Genomic DNA, 15,553 nt, shown 5'->3' on the forward strand with positions numbered 1-15,553 from the left:
CTCATAGTGAACCACATGGGGAATGATTTAACAGTTTTGGGACACTACATGGAATGTAACTGCGTAAGATATTCATGACTCAAACAAGCAGACGCGCCGATCACTGATGGCAGCAGGTTGAAATATCAGGTAGTATTCAGGTTCCATGTTTAGTTGAATGATAAATCCCATATAAATGGTTGGAATTCTAATGATGTGCAAGTGTGATTTTGTCAACTTTAGTGCTGTCTGCTAATAGCAGCCTGTGAAGCTGCACGATAAGACCGTGATAGCAAGTTAGCTCACGACAGCAGCTTCCATAATATTAACGGTAGCTGTCGGTGGCTAAAAAGCAGATAGCTAACTTTACAACGATGATTCCTGTAGCTATTTTGATTTCGATGCTATAAGTTCAACTTCTGTTTCTCGGGCAGGAACGGAGACGAACTCGCATTAGCAGCAAAGCAGCTACAGGAATGATCTTAACATTAGCTAACTGCTTTAGCTACTGCTAGCTACCGTCTTCTTCACTTCTCCTTCGGTAAAACATGACACCGTTGTGTTGTGGTATTGTGGAGGGCTTAGGCAGAAGCAGGAAGAGAAACCACTTTTGCCCCATATAAGTAAAATAATGGCCTCATAAGCATTTTTCGATTGTAAAATTGTGTTCACTTGTTTTAGTTTGCAAACATATGCAATTTTCTTAGCATTCCCAGCTTTGTATGTAGTTTTAATGTGAAAATACATATTGAATGCAGTCAAGACAAATTATTTTGCCTCTTAACTTTTGTCAAACCCCCTGGTTCCAGTCAATTGGATTATAGGCTATAGGCTACTTTCGTTTACAATGACGTTACCTTATGAACACAAATAGCTTAACCTATAGGCCTACATAAAAACAATAGCCTAAAACCATGTTTATTTACAATGTATTTTCTTTCATTGATAGCATGCCAATAGTTAGGGTGAGGAAAACGACGCGCGGTCTCTTTAGCCCTGAGACCATCAGGCAGGCAGCTCAGGAGGTCGTTGAAGGCTATATATATTATTATGATATTATGTCTAATAATACATTCGTTGAAAGTACACAGGCTGATCTACTATACGGAATTGGACCGAGGAGTGTTCTCATATGGAACTAGGCTGCACACGCCCGCCCGCGACAAGAGCTGAATTGTAGTCAGCTTTCCCCGCTGCGCGCAGGACGCTTGCGTCCCCCGCTGATCCGAGCGAGAACGCAGGCGGAATGTTGCTCCCCGTCTGAAACGGCCTTGACTCCTGGAATCCCAAGGTCTTTCATATTGAAATTCTCTTGATGGTCTGGGAAGTTGCGAGACGTGTTAAGGGAGTGCATCAGTCGTGAGCCTTGACAGTAGGCTACCAGCCTGCGCTGCGCTCAGCACAAAGTTTGATGAATGGATGGACTTATTGGAATCCTGGAAAATGTTTATTGCGCTCTAAAATAATGAAAGCATAAATGTAAAAATGCAGCAACAGAAGTAGTCTAGATGAGATGGTGGTTTAAATGAATGGCAACACATAAATTGAGACATAAATTGAGACTGGTGATGATGCTGATAATCTACAGTAGGGCCTACCTCTGGCTGAGTTCATGGTTACAGCCATTCATCTCTTACACATGGGCCTATACAATACTTGCACAATCTACTTTGGAGGTTAAATCCATCCATCTATCAATCAAACTAGCGAATTCAATGGCCGGTCATGGCAAAGAACCCGCTAACGCAGGCTACCCCACGATCCAGGGCTAGGAAACCGGTTCATCCAGTTTATTTGAATATAAAATAATTTTGGGGGGGGGGGGGGGGGGGGTTACAATAGTCTAGTCCAGGTTCGCTGGCGAGTGACGAGCTAGTCAGATGGTGCATGCATGTGTGGACATTGTAAGCCGATTCTGTAAAACCTAAAGAATAAAAGTAGGCTACGCTCAACATTCATTGGAGTGGTCCAGTTGGATAGGCTAGTCTAATCTAAATAAATTGAGGACCTGTTTTTTCAGTGTTTGCTGGTAGCGAATGCCACAGACAGACAGGGAGGAAATCTATTTGTTTCATTGTTTGTGCTCTGTATGCACAAGATAGTTAATGTTAGGATATAAATGGCAGTATAGCGGGAAAAAACCCTATCAAAGGCCAAGATTAGAAGGGATTTGAAGATGTAATTGGTCATTTTAAATGGGCCTACTTTATCTTTTGATGCCTATTTGAACGGACTGCATCGATCAATGCAATAACTCTCCATGTTTTTCAGTTTTACCCTTTTCATCAATAAAACATCATTTTTACAACCATGTCTCATTGATTGGGAAGGCATTTAGAGCTGCCAGTCTATTAGCCTACTCGGACTCAGAGGATGACATAACTGTTTATTGAGAAACAATTGCAGGCTGGGCTTTATAAAGAAATACCACAATGCATGTAGTCTAGATATATTACATTATGGTTAGGCTATAGCAGAAGCTATTGTTCATCGCAGAAGCCTATAGCCTAGGCTACACATTAAAAAAATGTTTTTTTTTTATATAGACCTAGAAGGAATCGGAATATGTGGAAATTTAATTTTAGCCTATTTTAATACAATTCAAATTCTGCTTAGAGGGAATTATTTTCAACGGACATTATGACCTGAGCATAATTAATAATTATCTAAGTTAATATAGGCCTATGAGAACGCAACGCCTTTAACGATAGGCTAGGCCTATGCGTCTTGTGATTGTACTGTAGCCTAGGCTACAACTTAAGGCTTATTTGGCCCTATTTAATTCATTTAAGCCTACTAGGCTACTCATTATTATCGAATTATCTAGTTGATATATGAATAAAACAATAAGCCGTTTTAATGGCTATGGGCTACTAGTTGTAGCTATACACGAGTTGATGCGCTCTGCTCTTACGCACGGTTGAGGCGGCAGCTCAAATACACTTCGCACATATCCTCTGCTATAGCCTCTCACAGAAAGCTAGGTGCACTTCATGCATTGGTAGACAGTTCTGTTCTTGCTGCAGCTTGTCTTCACCATGCAGGTATTTTGGTGGGGGTATTCTTCTGTGGACACTGCGAGGGGCGCCGCAGGTGGCTGTTTGGATGCCAGAGCGCGCAGCTCTTCAGCCAACTGGAGATGTCGCGTCTGGGGAGGCTCTGCGTCTCTCCACCAGTCCCCAGCGAGTCCAAGCTCCCCCAATGAATAATACTTATTTATAATAGCCTACGTAGCGCGAAACTGTGCATATAATAGGCTGTAGCCAGCGCGAAACTGCGCATTCCCTATAGCCGTTCATGGAACGGCTGGCGGCCGGTATAAATAAATAAAAACATACACGATATTTTCTTATTTGAATGATCTTGAATATATATATATTCAAGATCATTCAAATAACAAAATATTGTGTATATTGTGCATGTGAACGCACTCACTGTCAAACCTGCCGCTATCTATGCACAAGATAGTTAATGTCCGGATATGATTGGCAATGAGTGATCTTTACTCATGGCGACTATGTCAATTTTGTATGGATCCACAAGTCGATCAAGCTTATTTTTTCTTTGTATCGTGCTGAAGCCATATAGCCTACTGCGCTCAGACTTGGCTACATTAGCTGGTGCCCCGTCTTCAAATTTACTTCCGGGGTTTACGAGTAGCCTACCAGTTGAATGCGTTCCAGAAACAAAACGCAAAACCCCCACGTTCACCACATCTTTACTAACAAATATATTTACAATACTGTTATTTTACAGCCACCACGTCTTGACCCGACGTCAGTTATCGAGATAGATAGGCTACTGTAGGCCTAGATAAAAGGTGTTCGTAATAATTAAATTACATTCAGATGGAGAAAACGTGTTTGAGAACAAGGTAATAATAACAATTAAACGTTATTTGTATAGCACCTTTCATACAGATACATTCAGCTCAAAGTGCTTTACAACAGAGCATTTAAATTAAAGAATGTGAAATTTAATGATGCTTCATTCGTAGACTATAGGAGAAAAACACTGAGCCCAGCCTGCTAAATCTACTCAAAGACGCCACCTGGCGGTGGTGCATCACTAAAACGAAATAACACCCGTCTGAAATCCCACGAGATTTCCAACGGGATTTCCCTGCCAAATACCGCAAAGGTGAAATGCTGCAGCATGTGACATTTCTAACTTCCCACATACATACACCATACATACACGTTGTAAGTAAGCTTTGAACAAGCAAACAAAATGGCACTTTTCACACCCCATACTTTTCACACCACATATATGGTGGGGGTTGAGTGAGTGTGTGTGTGTGCTTACCCATACTCAGAAATGCTATCACATCATAATGGTGTCAACCCCCTATGACAAGTGAATTTAAGACGTGTCATTGCCACTCTAGCAAAGCCGTGCTCCAACCTACTCCAGCTGCGGTTTGCCTCAGTCTTAAAATTACATGTTTCTGTTTAAATTGAGTTCAGTATGACGGAATGACCGGAAAATGCTAGTGTTTTGTGCAAACCTCAAATTGGATTAGAAATTGAACAACTCTGTGGGTTTTCTATTCTAACATTCTAGCACTTGGACATCCACTGCGTGTACAGTCAAAGGACTTTGACATTTGATTGACGGGGGGATTAGTTTATCATATTGGTTAATACTCCATCCCCATGTTAACATGCAGCTCCAACATGTTGGAGGGTAAGGGGGGCAGAGTTTCAGCTCTGAAGCAGTGTTTCACCATTGAATGAAAAGGAAGACACCATGACTCTATCCAGTCAAGGTCAAGGTCAAGGTCAACTTTATTTATAAATCAACCGAAGTTGCACCAAAGTGCTGTACAATATATAAAATAAACTAAAACAAAAAACAATAAAGTGCACATAATCACAGAACAATAAAAGGACAGGACACAAAACAGGACAGGGGATGTAGGCTATCAGGCCTCAAAAGCCAGTGCAAACAAGTGAGTCTTAAGCTGAGACTTAAAGAGCCCTAGGTTCTGTGCGTGTCTAATGTGTGGAGGGAGGCTGTTCCAGAGCTTTGGGCCAGCCACCGCAAAAGCTCGGTCACCCTTGGTCTTAAGTCTCGATCTAGGGACTATTAAAAGAGTCTCGGAGGAGGACCTCAGGGTTCTAGATGTCGCCCGAACTTGAATCAGTTCAGCCAGATAGTGGGGCCAAACCATGTAGAGCCTTAAAAATAAACATTAAGATTAAGATCCAGTGGGTTTCACATTATCTCCGCCAAGTACGATAACACTGACGCGTCACTCAGACCGCCTACTTATACTACACAGTCATTGTCTAAACATTGAATGAGGGGTAGACTTTTCTTGGAAAAGGGATAAGCAAGCGGCTGACACTCCCAGAAGGGTGTTAGTGTTCGGTGTGATCATTCTTAATTCTAACGAGGGGCTGAAAATGAGTCAGTGAATTCTGGGCTGATGGGTGATTTCTCTCCTCTTTCATGTCGTCTGTCCTCTTGTCTTTTTAAATTATCTCTCATCTCCCACCCATTCACCCCTCCTCCCCATCTCTCTCTCCCCCTCTCCCTCCAAGTGCTTCATCTCCCAAGGGACCACCCCTATGCCCTCAGTCAAATAGCAACCAAAACACGAAGGAATCTCATAGCCTTTCTCTGCTTTCTTAATGATTTATAAATATTATGGTCTGGTTTCTGTTCCAGGGCTTAAGAATGCAGATAAAAAAGACATGGATAGTGTGCGTGTGTGAAAAATAGGTCTATACATCCCACATAGCAAGCATACGTTGGTCCAACATTGGGCAAACAGCATGACATATGATGGCGCAACGTTGTAAATCACGTTGGTGCCACCGTCTTTTTGGCCGGTGGGGATACGCCATATTGACGTCGGCATGCCAACTTTTGAGCATCGGCTATGCGTTGGCAAGTGGTCTCTTTGCCAACTGGTCCTGTTGGCTAAACGTTGTCTTATACCAATTGCCATCGTTTGAATTTTGTTCACACTAGCCTAGCGATCGATAATCAACGACACAAAACAAAATACATCCAGTTCAGATAGTAGGCTACTTAACATAATTATATTGACATAACACATATATAAGTGTTGACCAGGGCCCCGTACTACGAAGCTCGTTCAACATATCCAGGATAACTTTTCGCTAGCTCGCTCGAGTAAACCTGACAACCGCAATCACGGATAAACGGTACTACGACGGTGGCTATCAACTCGTTAAGTCTACCCAGCTGGTCCAATCTAGCTATGAGCGTGTTCACGGTAAAAGGGGAGGTATTTGCTCGAAATGACCAATCGCATACCTTAGTATGGGTATTCGGACACGGCCATGGACAAGGCAAACAATACGCATAACCAAGTTCCGTCCACTGCATTTCACACAAGAGGAGCAATAATATAGAAATATGAACTATAGGCGCAACACAGTCGCTACTGCCAAAGGCAGGAAGGAAAGCTGGAAAAATACTGCCTATTTTTTATCATTATCCTCCACATGAACACGAGTAGGCTAGATCATTGGGCTATGCCTATTCTTATGGCATGTAAAGCAATTGTAGCCTATATCAATATATCTTATTCTTTCAGCTTCAACCCCTAGACTGACAGGGGACGCTTAAATAAAGCAAATGTAGGCTATAGTTTTTAATGGTTTCAGGTTGGAGTAGACAATGTGAAGTCTCTATACAAGAGGAACTAGAGATAAAACAGGCTATTAAAATGGAAAAAGTGAAGTTCGAGGTGGAGAAGTAGGCTGATTGTCAGGCATTGGTGCCATCACAATTCAATTAGAATCTAGCCTACTTCTCTTTGTTCCTAGGAACGGGAGGCTAGTCTAATAAATCAACATTAAAGACTTGAAAATGGAATACTTGGTTTACTTGGTTCTCCGCATCACCCACCGCCTGCACAAAGCTGCAGTAGGCTAATAAAACGCAAGCCAGTGCATAGCCTAGTCTATGACTAAATGCACAAGGCAAAATATGGCTCAAGCAGCTGTCATTCTGCAATTTTTCATATGATATCGGGGAAAGCCAAAGAGGTTTTTGTCGGTTTGTAAAAAGTCTTCTTAAGAACCTCTCGCTGTTCGTGCACAGCAGATTATTGTTTAATTCGCACACTGAAGTTCCATATAGAACCTTATCGTTCATATACCTTTTTCCAAGTGATTTGATCGGTCAGCGGGCAGTGCTTCATACGTTTGGAACTTAACCTGCCCCGGAGCAGGTTAGCTCGGCAGCATAAGTTACCACGGCGTTATAGCACGGTGAAAAGTGAACCACCTTCGTAGTACGGATAAACCAATCTTGAACCTGAAGTTATCGCGCTAACCCTGTAATCCTGTTTCGTAGTACAGGGCTCAGCTCAGCTCCATTACCAGGTAGGTTGTCTAGCTACATTGCCAACCAAAACCTCTTTCATTAATTGTTTTTATGTGTACCACCACAGTATATAGGCCGTTTCAGACGAGGAGCGATATCCCCGCATTGTAATTCATTTTCAGAGGGAGAGAGAGGCGAGCGGACAATTTGGGAGCCGCGGACAGTCTGGGGCGGAGGGGCAAGCGGGCGCGACCCTGTGAAATTGTCGCACGCGTGCTCGTTTCGTGCACACGCCCGCCCGCGACAAGAGCTGAATTGTAGTCAGCTTTCCCCGCTGCGCGCAGGACACGTGCGTCCCCCGCTGATCCGAGCGAGAACGCAGGCGGAATATCGCTCCCCGTCTGAAACGGCCTTAAGTCATGTTGATGAAATGGCTTGATTACCTTATTAAGGCCGGTTCAGACGGGGAGCGATATTCCGCCTGGTCAGCCTATATCGCTAAATCCGATTCAACACGTGCAAAAACCTACAACAATCAACAGTATGTAGGCCTATTACATCCATAATATGTCACTAATCAGCATTAGGAATTATAAAGAATTCTCAAAGTTCTGAAATCCAACTCCAACACACGATTTGAATTATAGTAGGCAATCAATTGTAAATATCTCGGCGGATTCGCGCGCCGACCCATTGATCCCGCGGCGAGATTGGGCGAACTGGGCGGCGCAAATTTTCTCGCCGCGCCCGGTGTGAACACAGCATAAAGGCCGTTTCAGACGGGGAGCGATATTCCGCCTGCTTTCTCTCTCGGATCAGCGGGGGACGCACGCGTCCTGCGCGCAGCGGGGAAAGCTGACTACAATTCAGCTCTTGTCGCGGGCGGGCGTGTGCACGAAACGAGCACGTGCGCGACAATTTCACGGGGTCGCGCCCGCTTGCCGCTCCGCCCCAGATTGTCCGCGCTTGGCCAGATTATATATCTGGGGCGGAGCGGCAAGCGGGCGCGACCCCGTGAAATTGTCGCGCACGTGCTCGTTTTGTGCACACGCCCGCCCGCGACAAGAGCTGAATTGTAGTCAGCTTTCCCCGCTGCGCGCAGGACACGTGCGTCCCCCGCTGATAAAACTGCTATAAAACATGTTTATATTAAGTAAAGTATCCTAAACATTTAGGTATGCTAAATGAATGCTATAGAGCCAGAGTGATCAATATTTTGAATGCTAAAGTTAGCCTCTCACCCTTTGCATAAGTGATTAGTGCAAATTTGTTAATGAAATACAGAGAATTACGGAGGATATAGCCTACATAGGCTACAATTAAAAGACATCAGTGCTTCTGCTATGCGGAGGAGCACATTCATAATAGAGATGACTTACCAGGGGTTGTCATCTGCCAAAAGAGGGATCGTCATTCAGTTGAACTGAAGTAAGGTCACTGACAATAATCCACATCACAAAAAATAAGACATCAGGTCAAATGAAAACAAATTAAGTACTGGTCATTCCATGTCAAATCAACTGGCCATGACATCCATCATCATACATTGTTGATAAATTCTTATGTTGTTTCTGTTGTCTCACTTGCACTGCTTGATGAGTTGATTGATATAACATATCAACAGGCTTGAACCCTAAAAAATAAAGTGCAGGATCAGGTTAAATATATAATCCTTGTGTTGTGACCCTATGTATTTAAGATACATTTCCACTCGGGGATTCAATAACATACAGTTAAAATGTATCAGATCACTGCAGACTGAGGGGAGAGGAAAGAATTGAGTGCAGAGGAGGATTGTTAATTAGAGGCAGCTAAGAACAGTGGGAATCTACAAAAGTCACTAACAGTGGAACTGAATGTCTTACACTGCTCAGGTTGAGTAGCTGACATTGGCAGGGTTAGACGCTGAAGGACGGGGCGTGGCTGGGCCGGCCCTGGAGGACGAGGTGAGGCTGGGCTGGCCCTGGAGGACGAGGTGAGGCTGGGCTAGCCCTGGAGGACGAGGTGAGGCTGGGCTGGCCCTGGAGGACGAGGTGAGGCTGGGCTGGCCCTGGAGGACGAGGTGAGGCTGGGCTGGCCCTGGAGGACGAGGTGAGGCTGGGCTGGCCCTGGAGGACGGGGTGAGGCTGGGCTGGCCCTGGAGGACGAGGCGAGGCTGGGCTGGCTGGGCTGTTTTGTAAAATATAATCAGTTGTATTTAGCTATTTCTGGTGACGAGTAGTTCTCCTGCCAACCTATTTGAATGCTCTAATTGTACATGTACAGTAAGTGGCTTTGATTGATTGATTGATTTATTGGGTAAAAGTACAAAGAAACAGTACATCCCAGAGGATAGCATGATAAAAGCATACTTAGACACTTGTTTCCAACATGGTCCTCGTTGGTGGACATAACAAAACAAAAAAGAACATACACAAGAACATACATAAAACAGTCAATACAGTTCCACCCACATTCACTAAAACATACTATGTATGGATGCATATGAGTACAGTCAGTGTGTATGACTATTTGTGATAATGTAGGATGTATAGGCTATGTGTATGTATTTTATACTATAAAATCAAATATCATTTATGTGTATGTGTATGCTGTGAGTAAACATGTCTAAGGAAAACATGATGTCTTCCGGAGATGTAGCCTAATCTGATTAGAAAAGGCATTTAAAGATGGTGCTACCTTGACAGACAGAGGAAGACTACACTGTAAAAAATGTGACTAAAGGTTACTTAAAAAAATTATGGCAACAAAGGGACAAGTAATATATTTGAATAGATTTTAATGATCAAATATTTGATTAGAATGCATTGAACAATTTAATTAAATTTAAATGAGAAAAAGAAATACATGTTAATAAAAACAGTAGTAAAAATGAGTTGGATTTAGTAATATCATGACAATTTTTAGTTAATATAACTAAAAATGCTCAATTAGTTAATTAAATTTAAATGAAAAAAATAGATACATTTTAATAAAAACAGTAGTAAAAATGAGTTGGATTTAGTAATAGCATCACAATTTGTAGTTAATATAACTAAAAATTATCAGTGAATGTAACTACAAATTGTGATGCTATTACTAAATCCAACTCATTTTTACTACTGTTTTTATTAAAATGTATCTATTTTTTTCATTTAAATTTAATTAACTAATTGAGCATTTTTAGTTATATTAACTAAAAATTGTCATGATATTACTAAATCCAACTCATTTTTACTACTGTTTTTATTAACATGTATTTATTTTTCTCATTTAAATTTAATTAACTTGTTCAATGCATTCTAATCAAATATTTGATCATTAAAATCTATTCAAATATATTACTTGTCCCTTTGTTGCCATAATTTTTTTAAATAACCTTTATTGAAATATATTACGTGTCCCTTTGTTGCCATAATTTTTTTTATGTAACCTTAAGTCATATTATTTACAGTGTAAACAACTATTTTGTACCAATAATCAAACATGAAGCATCAAATGAGTTGCTATTTGAACAAATCTGAAACAAAACTGAACTGGAACTGATATTTAGAATTTACAAATACAAATACTGCAAGGAATCAGTCTGACAGTCTTGGGCTTTTCCCTTTCACTCTGCAAGGGTCACATTTTATTTGAACAAATCAGACAAAACTGACTTTGAATTCTGAAAGTTTTCAAATACTGCAGTGAATCAATTTAACAGTCTCGACACAGGCTTTTCCTTTCGCTCTGCACGGGTCACCTTTTTAAAGATGAGACATAACTTACATGGAATTCTGAAATTCAGTTTACAAATACTGCAGTGAATTAATCTAACAGTCTCAGGGCTTTTCCCTTTCACTCTGCAAGGGTCACCTTTTTAAGTTATTTGAACAAAGCTGAGACAAAACTGATATGGAACTCTGAATTTCAGTTTACAAATACAGGTACTGCAGTGAATCGATTAAACAGTCTCGATCGGGCTTTTCCCTTTCACTCTGTACGGGTCACCTTTTTAAAGCCGAGACAAAACTTAGATGGAACTCTGAAATTCTGTTTACAAATATGGCAGTGAATTAATCTAACAGTCTCGATAGGGGCTTTTCCCTTTCACTCTGGAAGGGTCACCTTGTTAAGCTATTTGAACAAAGCTGAGACAAAACTTATGGAACTCTGAAATTCAGTTTTCAAATACTGCAGTGAATCAATATAACAGTCTCGATAGGGGCTTTTCCCTTTCACTCTACAAGAGTCACCTTTTTAAGCCAGACGCTTATTCTTGAGGTTGTTCAATTTGGGGAAAGCATTGTCCGATTCAACTCAAGGAGGAGTTTCTCCTCTAGAAGACGTCGACCTGAAATCAGAGAGGAAGAGACCAAAGAAATGGTATAAATAATCCATGTCCGGTTACTGCATTCCTTGCATGCATGAATGAATGAATGATCTTTATTGTCATTGTACAGGTACAAGTACGCGTACAGTGAGATTGAGGGGGGCATAAGCTAAACAACTATTCGGTGCCAATTCAAAAATATGAAGCATTAAATGAGTGTGGGTATTTAAACAAATCTGGGAGAAAACAATTACAGGAACTGGAGTTCTGAAATTCACAATTTACAAATACTGCAAATAATCACTCTGACAGGTTTGGTAAGGGCTTTCACTCTGCAAGAGTCACCCTTCTTAAAGGTATGCTACTTGATTCTCAATCAAAACAATGATAATTTTGTTTACATTTGAATATCAGCGATTATATAGTCCCTTAAAGGGGCCCTAGGTGGAATTTCACCTAAGAGATCCAAAACACTCTGCCACACTACTGAATTGGTCAAGTTCCTCCTAATTTATCCACCGGACATTCGTTGGCTGAACAGCTATATGGTCATAGAAAATAGAGTCAACTTATGATGGATCACATAGGTATTGTATAGGGGTGCGGACCGCACCCCTTTTATTTCTTCATTGTTTATTCATTCTGTATATTTTCATAATCTACAAGTTGTTAGCTTTCCAGAACAGTTGGAATTTTTGAGATAGCCCTTTTGGATCAAAAGTTATGACCTTTTTACTTTTTTGATTGAAAAAACTACATAGTGCACCTTTAACACTAATGAACATATTGAACCACTCGATTGTCATCATTACCTTGTTATTTCTTCAAAAAGACTGAGTTTTTTCATGTTTTATAAACAACATTGTTGACATCCTCTAGTGGGCGTGGCCTAACTTCAGTTTTCAAGCATGTGAGATTCTAAGACATTTGATAACCAGAAAGAGCCCGTCCGTCGGACCAGTCAATCACGGGGACCCGTTTTCAGGAGTGACTCTCTGCTGCCAACTAATGGCTAAAAAAAATCATAACAGTACCTTTCCAGCAGTTTATTCTTGAGGTTGTTCACTTTTGGGGACAGCTTCTTGCAATCCAGCTGGAGAAGGAGTTTCTGAAAGACTTCGAACGTGTATCTGAAATCAGAGAGGAAGAGACCAAAGAAATGGTCTAAATAATCCATGTCCAGTAGGGGTGTAACAATACACTAATCTCACGATACGGTACGATACACGATACTATGTTGACAATAACGATACAATATTATATTGTCACTTCTTTTTTTACGTTAGCTACCGAGCTAGTGGAAAGAAACAGGAGAATGGCAGACCTGTGAGCATAACGTTACCATGTGGGGTTGCTGTATAGACTAGGACCCAGCCACCCATTAACTCAGAGCACACTTGTTAAAAAAAATCACTACACTGAAAAATATGAACACACACTGCTTCTATAACGGACTGTTTTGCTATCGCGAAAATATTGCGATACAGTTTTTCACCTCAACGATACGTATTGTCACATTTTTGTATCACAATATATTGTGGGACAATATATTGTTACACCCCTAATGTCCAGGCACTCAATGTACGTTAGAACAATGTAAAAGGCCTTTGAGGCCTATTAGGTCTAGTGTTGTTGTTGTTGCTTATTATTGTACTGCTGTGTTTTTGCTATGTACAGTACTTTGTTTTTAAAGGGATAGTTCAGGATTTTTTTACATGAATCTATAGCATCCCCTTCATCATTATCGTGTATAAATGCTGGCTTACCTCAGACAGCGTCCTGTGAGCCGAGTTTCAGCCCTGCTTTGGTGCTGCTGACAATAGATCCGGCAAGTTGGTTCACATGGCCAGGGTCACGAAAATAAAACATTTTTCTTCTCACTTTTTGACATTTTTTGCAGACTTCTGGTCAGCAGGCCTCTTGTGTCTCACTGCGTTGCACATCACCTCAGGAACACCAAAGCCTCTGAGCTTGGTGCGGTAATTAGCCATCTTGTATTTGATGCTCTGTTGCCAGCCGTAGTAACCGGAGAAGGAGCCAGGTTCCTTGAGACAAGGATATTTAGTGACGAGCGCTTCAGCAACATCACTAATTTGTAAACTGGATGGATAGGCTGTATATATGTATATAGTTTCTGCTAGCTTCTCAAGTATGTTTGCCTTGACCTTTGAGGTAGTTAGAAGCGTTCCATTGTTTTTGTAGTCTTCACTGGCTCTTTCAATGCACATCTCCGTTTCGTATGCGAACTGTGGAATGGGGAACTGCTTTGGCCATGGTTGACTACGACCTGTAGTGCTTGGCTTAGCTAGAATGATGGTGTCCTGGGAGTTGGACGAGCTATCGGACATTGCTGTACTTGGTGCAGTCGACTCTGAACAAGATGCGGACTCAGAGTCACAGTCAGTTGACTGTTGACCAAAAGAACTATCCATACATGAACCAACCTCAGATAAGTTGAGTACAATCGGGACACTGTGAACTAGCATTATCGTATCTTTGTCTTTGATTTGGTCACTTTTGTTAAGACTAAAGTACTCATGGAATTCTGAGTCCAGATACCGAATACTGAAGTCAAGAGGAACAGAAAAGGTCTCCTTTATAATGTTTTTCAGCTCTTCCACAGTGGACGGGATTCCCAGTGGAAGGTCCAACTTCTCAATCCTATCGTCGATTATTACTCTGAGCTTTGCCTCCATTTTTGCCAACCTGTCAAGAATGTAAACAGAAAAAATTTCAATAACATCACACATATTTTAGATGAGCAGACACATGTAATCATATAAATATTGTGAAACGTATGCCATATTAATACAATGTATCCCTATTACCTAAAATGCACAGCAAATGTGACGTTTCAGTGTCACCAGGCGTTTTCCTCCCACACTGTACGCAGCCAAGGGATACGTGTCATTAAGTTTCTGCTGCTGCAACAGGATTATTTTGACTGTGTCCACCAGTTGAAAAGATCTTAGATGCTCTTCATACCATGCAGCAAGTAACTTCACAACGAAATAAACACGTTTGTCCAAAATGACTATCTGAATAATCTCAGCAAAGTCAGGGAGTCCGCCAGTAGAGTCATACGACACGATCATCCCTTCAGTATACTTGGTTCCATAGTAGGTGACGGCACTGGTCAACTGCACACTGGACAGAAATGGTGATATTTCTCTTAAAGCTTTCTGTATGTCTGAATGCAGCAGAACTAAAGGCATCACCGATATTTTTGTGACACTCAAGGCCGTTTTTCCCACATCCGATGTTCCATACATGTGGTATGCCATCATCATCTGATGTCTTATAGCAAGGGTCATCAATACATTCCGGAAGTTATTTGTATGCCTTACAACTTGCTTAAAAAAGCTATGCTTAGCTTCGAAACGCATTGTCCACACAGCAACGAGAGGTCCATGTTTTTCTATCAATGCAGGATAGTGCTCCAGAAAATGGTGCTTCGGTATCAGTTTCTCTTCAGGAAAAACTTCTAAGAACCTGACCCGGTGTTCAGATATTTTGAAATCAAGATATGCAATACTCTCAACAGTGTGAACAGGGGCCACCACCAATTCGACAATGTCTTTTAAAGTTAACAGAATCTGCCAGGCAGAATCACCCTCCGGCACCCGTGAACCAACAATCAGTGGCAACAACCGTATTAATGCCCAATTTTCATGCGCATTTCCACCAATAGTTTTGCGAACACTGTAGCTTTGTGGGATTGCTTGAGGACTATTGGCTTTGTCCGAGCCCTTATAGGGAAAATCTTTGATCAAGTTGTTGAGTATTGTCAAATTAAAGTACTTCTTCTTGATGAAAATCTGAAAACACAATGCCAGCTCCCTTGGGACTATGCCTTCAAAGAGATCGTGAAGTATATCCGGTGGGTATCCAGAGACAAAATGAAAGTGATGCAATTTATCAGTCAGTGGGCATGAGCGCTTCACACCAAAGCAATGTGTTAAACTTGGATCTTCT

The sequence above is a fragment of the Borostomias antarcticus genome, assembly GCF_949987555.1.
Source record: "Borostomias antarcticus genome assembly, chromosome: 17".
NCBI lineage: Eukaryota > Metazoa > Chordata > Actinopteri > Stomiiformes > Stomiidae > Borostomias > Borostomias antarcticus.